The 5103-nt window shown below is 49.0% G+C and overlaps 1 pseudogene; it reads right to left on the bottom strand.

Annotated features, from left to right (window-relative positions):
* Positions 1-718: 718 nt before the first annotated feature.
* On the bottom strand, positions 719-1181 carry LOC109687668 (small ribosomal subunit protein uS11-like; annotated as a pseudogene).
* Positions 1182-5103: the final 3922 nt, after the last annotated feature.

The raw sequence follows: 5103 nt of genomic DNA, 5'->3' as shown, positions 1-5103 counted from the left end.
GTGGCCAGGGTCAAGGTCTTCTCTCCCTGACTTGGTTCCCTGATCTTGACTTAAACCATTCTTCATATACAAAATGCAAAACAGCTTTTTGCTCTCCTTTCTTAAAGCATCCTATGGAAGAAAAGAAAGAAAAAAAAGGGAGGGAAGGGAGGGAGGAAGAGAGAAGAAAGAAAGAAAGAAGAAAAGGGAGGAAAGAAAGAAAAGGAGGGAGGGAGGAAGGAAGGAAGGAAAGAAGGAAGGAAGGAAGGAGGAAGGAAGGAAGGAAGGAAGGAAGGAAGGAAAGAAAGGAAGGAAGGAAGGAAGGAAGGAAGGAAGGAAGGAAGGAAGGAAGGAAGGAAGAAAGAAAAAGGAAAAAAAAGAAAAGAAAGAATGACCTTCCTCCTCGTGGCCTGTTTTGTAAGCGTCTCCTGGCCTTTGCTGGTTTTTGCGCTTCTTGCCACTCCTACCACACAGCTTCTGCTCAAGGCACCTGAGCTGCTAGCAATTCCTGGAGTGCCCGGTTGCTTCACCTCTGTGCCCTTTGAGGCTCTTGTGCCTCCTCAGTGCTACGTGGTGGTTAGAAGCTCAAGCTTGAAAGTGGGCCAAAGCTGGATTCAGACCCTGCCCCCCCGTTATGTTCTTACTGGGGGACTTTGGACAAAAAGCTTCACCTCATCTTTTTTTTTTTTTAGCTTCCATGAAAGCAATTTATTAACAGAAAATAATTTGAGTAGTCCTGTTCACAGACAGCAACCTCCCTTCCTGCGGGTGCTGTCAGAGGGGATGGGAGTGACATACTCAATCCATCCGCTCTTCATACCCGAGCGAGCAAGGGCTCTGAGGGCTGACTGGGCCCCAGGTCCAGGGGTCTTGGTCCTGTTTCCACCTGTAGCTTGGAGCTTAAGATGTAGAGCAGCGATACCTAGCTCCTTGCACCTCTGGGCCACAACCTGGGCAGCCAACATGGCAGCATATGGGGAGGATTCATCTTGGTCAGCGTTCACCTTCATTCCACCAGTCACATGGCAGATCGTTTCCTTGCCAGAAAGATCAGTGACGTGGACAAAGGTATCATTGAAGGATGCGAAGAGGTGGCAGACACCAAATACATTCTCTCCTTCAGCCACCTGTGGTCCAAGCCTAATGACCTATTCTTCCTTCTTTTCCTTCCCCTTGCAAAGTGCCATGTTCTTCCTCCCCAGGCTTCCCCATGAAATCAGAGGGCCACCTTCCAAGACACGGCGCTAACTTGATTTGGGACTGGCCAGGATTCGGCTTGTCTGGCTGTGTGTCTCTCGCCCAGCATTTGGCTCGGCTTCGGTGGAAAGACCCTAGCCCCGCACCCCAAATCCCTCAAGGTTGTCCTAGCTACAGGATGCTGCACGATCATCCGAGCCCTGGCCTCCTTCCAGCGCCTTTACCTCATCTTTACATGGAGGATTTCCAACAGCTGTGGCTGCGCTAATACGAGAGCTTCACTCTGAGCCCAGGGACAGGTTTGAACACATGGCACTCATTGTAATCATTAATAATTCCTCATTGAGTTTGATCTGTGACTCATTCCTACCACCTCCTAGTAGCCTGGCTACACTGCTGTGGCCAGGAAGGTAACAATGCAGCCTCCCTTGTAGACAAGGTTCTGTATGCAAATTAGGTTCCAGCGGTTTAGGCTCTTTGGCAAGACTTGGAAGGCAGAGTCAGGCCATCTCTGGCTGTTGTTAGCTCTTTTCAGTCAGGAAACCTGACCCTAGAAATGCAACTGAATTTCAACACAGCAATGGATTTCTGGTCCCTGGATCAGGCTATGGAAGTACATTCTTTTTTCATTTTTTTGTTTTGTTTTGGTTTGGTTTTGGTTTTGGTTTTGAGACAGGGTCTCACTATGTAGCCCAGGCTGGCCTCGAACTCCAAATCTTCCAGCCTCAGCTCCTGAGTGCTGGGATTACAGGTATGGTCCACCACACCCAGCTGGAAGCATATTCTTGAACACAATGGTTCCAACAATCCCTCCCCCACATCCCACTTTTTTTTTTTTTGGCCGCTGTAACTAATTACTATGAATTTAGAGGCTTATAACAACACAATTCTTACAGTTCTGTAGGCCGAATATTCAGGACAGTTTCATTGGGCTAAAGTCAAGGTGTGGGCAGCCCTGGGCTCCCTCTGGAGGCTCTAGGGGAGAACCTGCTTTTTGCCTTTTCCAATCTCTAGAGACCACTTGCACTCCTTGGTTCCTGGCCTCTTCCTCTATCTTCAACCTGTCTCCTGCACTCTCATCCCATCTCCATTTAAAAAAAAAAATGTGACTCTGCTTTCCTGCCTCCCTTTTCTAAGGACATGTGATGTTATTGGGTCTCCATGGATAATCAAGAAATCCCACCATTTCAAGACTGTTGATCACATTAGCAAAGCCCTTTCTGTCATGAAAACTTACAAACCCAGGCTCCAAGAATTCAGGAATGGGCATCTTTGGGGGAGATGTACACTGCTGGGTAGCAGCTCTCTGGCTAGTCAGTTCCATGGTGCTCTGTATTCTGGAAGTCGTTGCTGGAGACCCAGCCTAAAGATGGCTTCTTTAGCCCATCTAACAACTTTGCAAGCATCCAATGCCCTGTATTCAATGCCTTTCTGCTTGAAATGCAGTGGATTCTATTTATTGTACCCAACCACGATTGATATACCAAGTAGCTTCAAGGCTCAATGCAAATGTCACCATGTCCGGAAAGTCTTCCCTAATTTCTTCAAGGTTCCTTATCTGGACCCCATAGCTCCTCCTGGATCAAATTAGTATCAATGTGTATCTCCCCTAGTGGACCATAACATCCAATTCACCACAGCACAAACCCGAACATGAAGTTTGCATAAAGAAATGAAATGAACTAGAGGCCGTTGGTTAAGCATCATGAAGCCGTGGGTGGAGGCAGAAGCAGCGGTGCCCTGGCAAGGCAGAGGATCAGCTAGCCACACAAAAAGGGAAACCTGGAGTAGGAAAGCCCTCTCAATCTCACCAGCCACAGGAGAAATTGCATTCTTTGGCCCCTGGGATGCAGGTTTGTAGACCTGAATCCAGAATGCAAAAACAATGATGTGTGACAGAAGAGATAGACCCCAATATACAAGAGAGTGTCAGGGGTTAAATCCAGATAGCAATCAATGAACAGAGGATGACTATATCTTGACTGAGGGCAGTAGAGGAACAGTCCATGATAGACCTTGAATCTACCTCACCTTGGGATAGGACAAGCTGTGTGGCATGTCCATGGGTTTTAATGAAGCAAGGAAACTATCCCTTAAAAGTGTTAGATGCATGCAACCAACTGAAGAAACTTTGTCACTTTTGATGAAGATTTTGGCACACAATGGACGACGGAGTCCTACAGAAGGCCACCATCACTGGCATGCAAAAACTAAAGAAAAGAACCCCAAGTCAGAAAACCTAAAGGTCTTGCCCTGTCTGTAGCTAGGGTACACTGTGACATCTGGTAGACCCTTGTCTTCCCCAGACCTCAGTCTCCTCTATCTGTCTAGTGGGAACAGAATGCTCTATGCCAAACAGCTTAGGGAAACAGAGAAACCCAGAAAGAGCAGTGCAAAGGGAGAGGTGTGGAAGGCCAGGGAGCAGGGCAAGAAAGAGGCTCTAGCAGGGAGGGAAAGTGGGAGCCCTGAAGTGTCACTAATGAGGCCCCAGCAGAAAGGGCTGGGCATGAGCTCATCCCTCCTCCATCCCGACACTCAGGGCACACTTCAAATTAATAATTAAAATGCTTCCTGTCATATCCCAGCCTGACACATAATTAGAGCATCTCTGGGCTTCAGGCAATAGGGATGAAACAGCTCTTGTTAGAAGGACTTTGCAGTGGACCAGCAGGGTGAGCATAGAACCTCCTCCCCATACTTCTCTATCAGGCCTCCCTTCTGTCCGCATGCAGGGGAGATGTGGACCAGGTTTCCCTTCTGGCTGGGGAGAGGATGGAACCTCAGTTTCTCCATCTGTGCCAGGGGGAGATTGGATTAGATACTGTCCTAGCTGGACGTGAGGGCAGCTCAGACATTTGTGCAAGGAGGGCAGCGAGGAGCAGCTTAGAGCTTCACAGACTGGGGAGACAAATCTGGAGGCCCTTGCAGATTCTGAGGCACCCCCTGCAACATGTGCACACAGGCGTTGCTCCCATGACCTTTCTGGCCAGGGCTGCTGGGGTTAGTTGAGCTCAGCCACCAACCATTCAGTGGTCAAGGCATGCCAAGCCCCTCCCCAGCAACCCATAGCATCCTTCTAGAAGTACAGCAGACATGGCACCACCCATGTCAATCCATCAGGGGCATAGCTTGAAGGTGCTGCCATAGTTCTTAAAAAAAAAAAAATCTTATCTTTAGTCTTCTGTCTTGTCAGTCTGTCTGCCCCAACCCCTCCACCACTTCCTTCAGAGTCCAGTTCCTGAGCGCTGTCACACTGTCACATTTCTACACCTGCCTCCAGGCCTGGATCCCCTCCCCTAAGAGAGGGAAAGGATCCCATTGCTAAGCTCATTAAGAGAGACCTGAGTACCCATCCCAGGCCTCCACCCTGAGCTTAGAGTCCAAGCTCACACTACCTATTAGAAGAAAAGCATTTTAAAGCAATGTTCACCGAAGCTGCCTTCATAAATATTTTAGAGGTGTTTATTAGGAAAACCACAGGAGCAGAGAGGAAGTTGGTGAGGTGAGGAGGAAAAGGTGCCTGGTAAGCTTTCAGCTGCTGCCACCACCACCACCACTGATGACACATTTACTCCCTTGGGGGATGGGGAGCTGGCCCTGGGGGCTGAAAAGAGGGAGAGCCCTGTTTGTTGAGCCGCCCCATCCCTTGTGGGCAGCTCAGACACTCATTCTCCTATCCTCCAATAGAAGCCGAGGAGATAGAAAGCAGAGCCCTAAGGATATGGCACTGAGCTGGAGCAGGGGCCTCCCTTGCTCCAACTCTGAGCTTTGTCCCCAATTGCTGGGCAATTCCTCCCTTTCCTGAGCTGAACGACACAGTGGAGGAAGAGACTGAGTGATTCCTTTCTCAGCAGGCTTTTTCAAGACTCTATCTTTTGCCCTCTTCTTCTCACTTCCTCCCCTCCTCTCCCTCCACCCGGTGTAAAC

Source organism: Castor canadensis, chromosome 19 (genome assembly GCF_047511655.1).
Source record: "Castor canadensis chromosome 19, mCasCan1.hap1v2, whole genome shotgun sequence".
Lineage (NCBI taxonomy): Eukaryota > Metazoa > Chordata > Mammalia > Rodentia > Castoridae > Castor > Castor canadensis.
The sequence above is the reverse complement of the archived record's forward strand: the minus strand, read 5'-3'. Positions and strand labels throughout refer to the sequence as shown.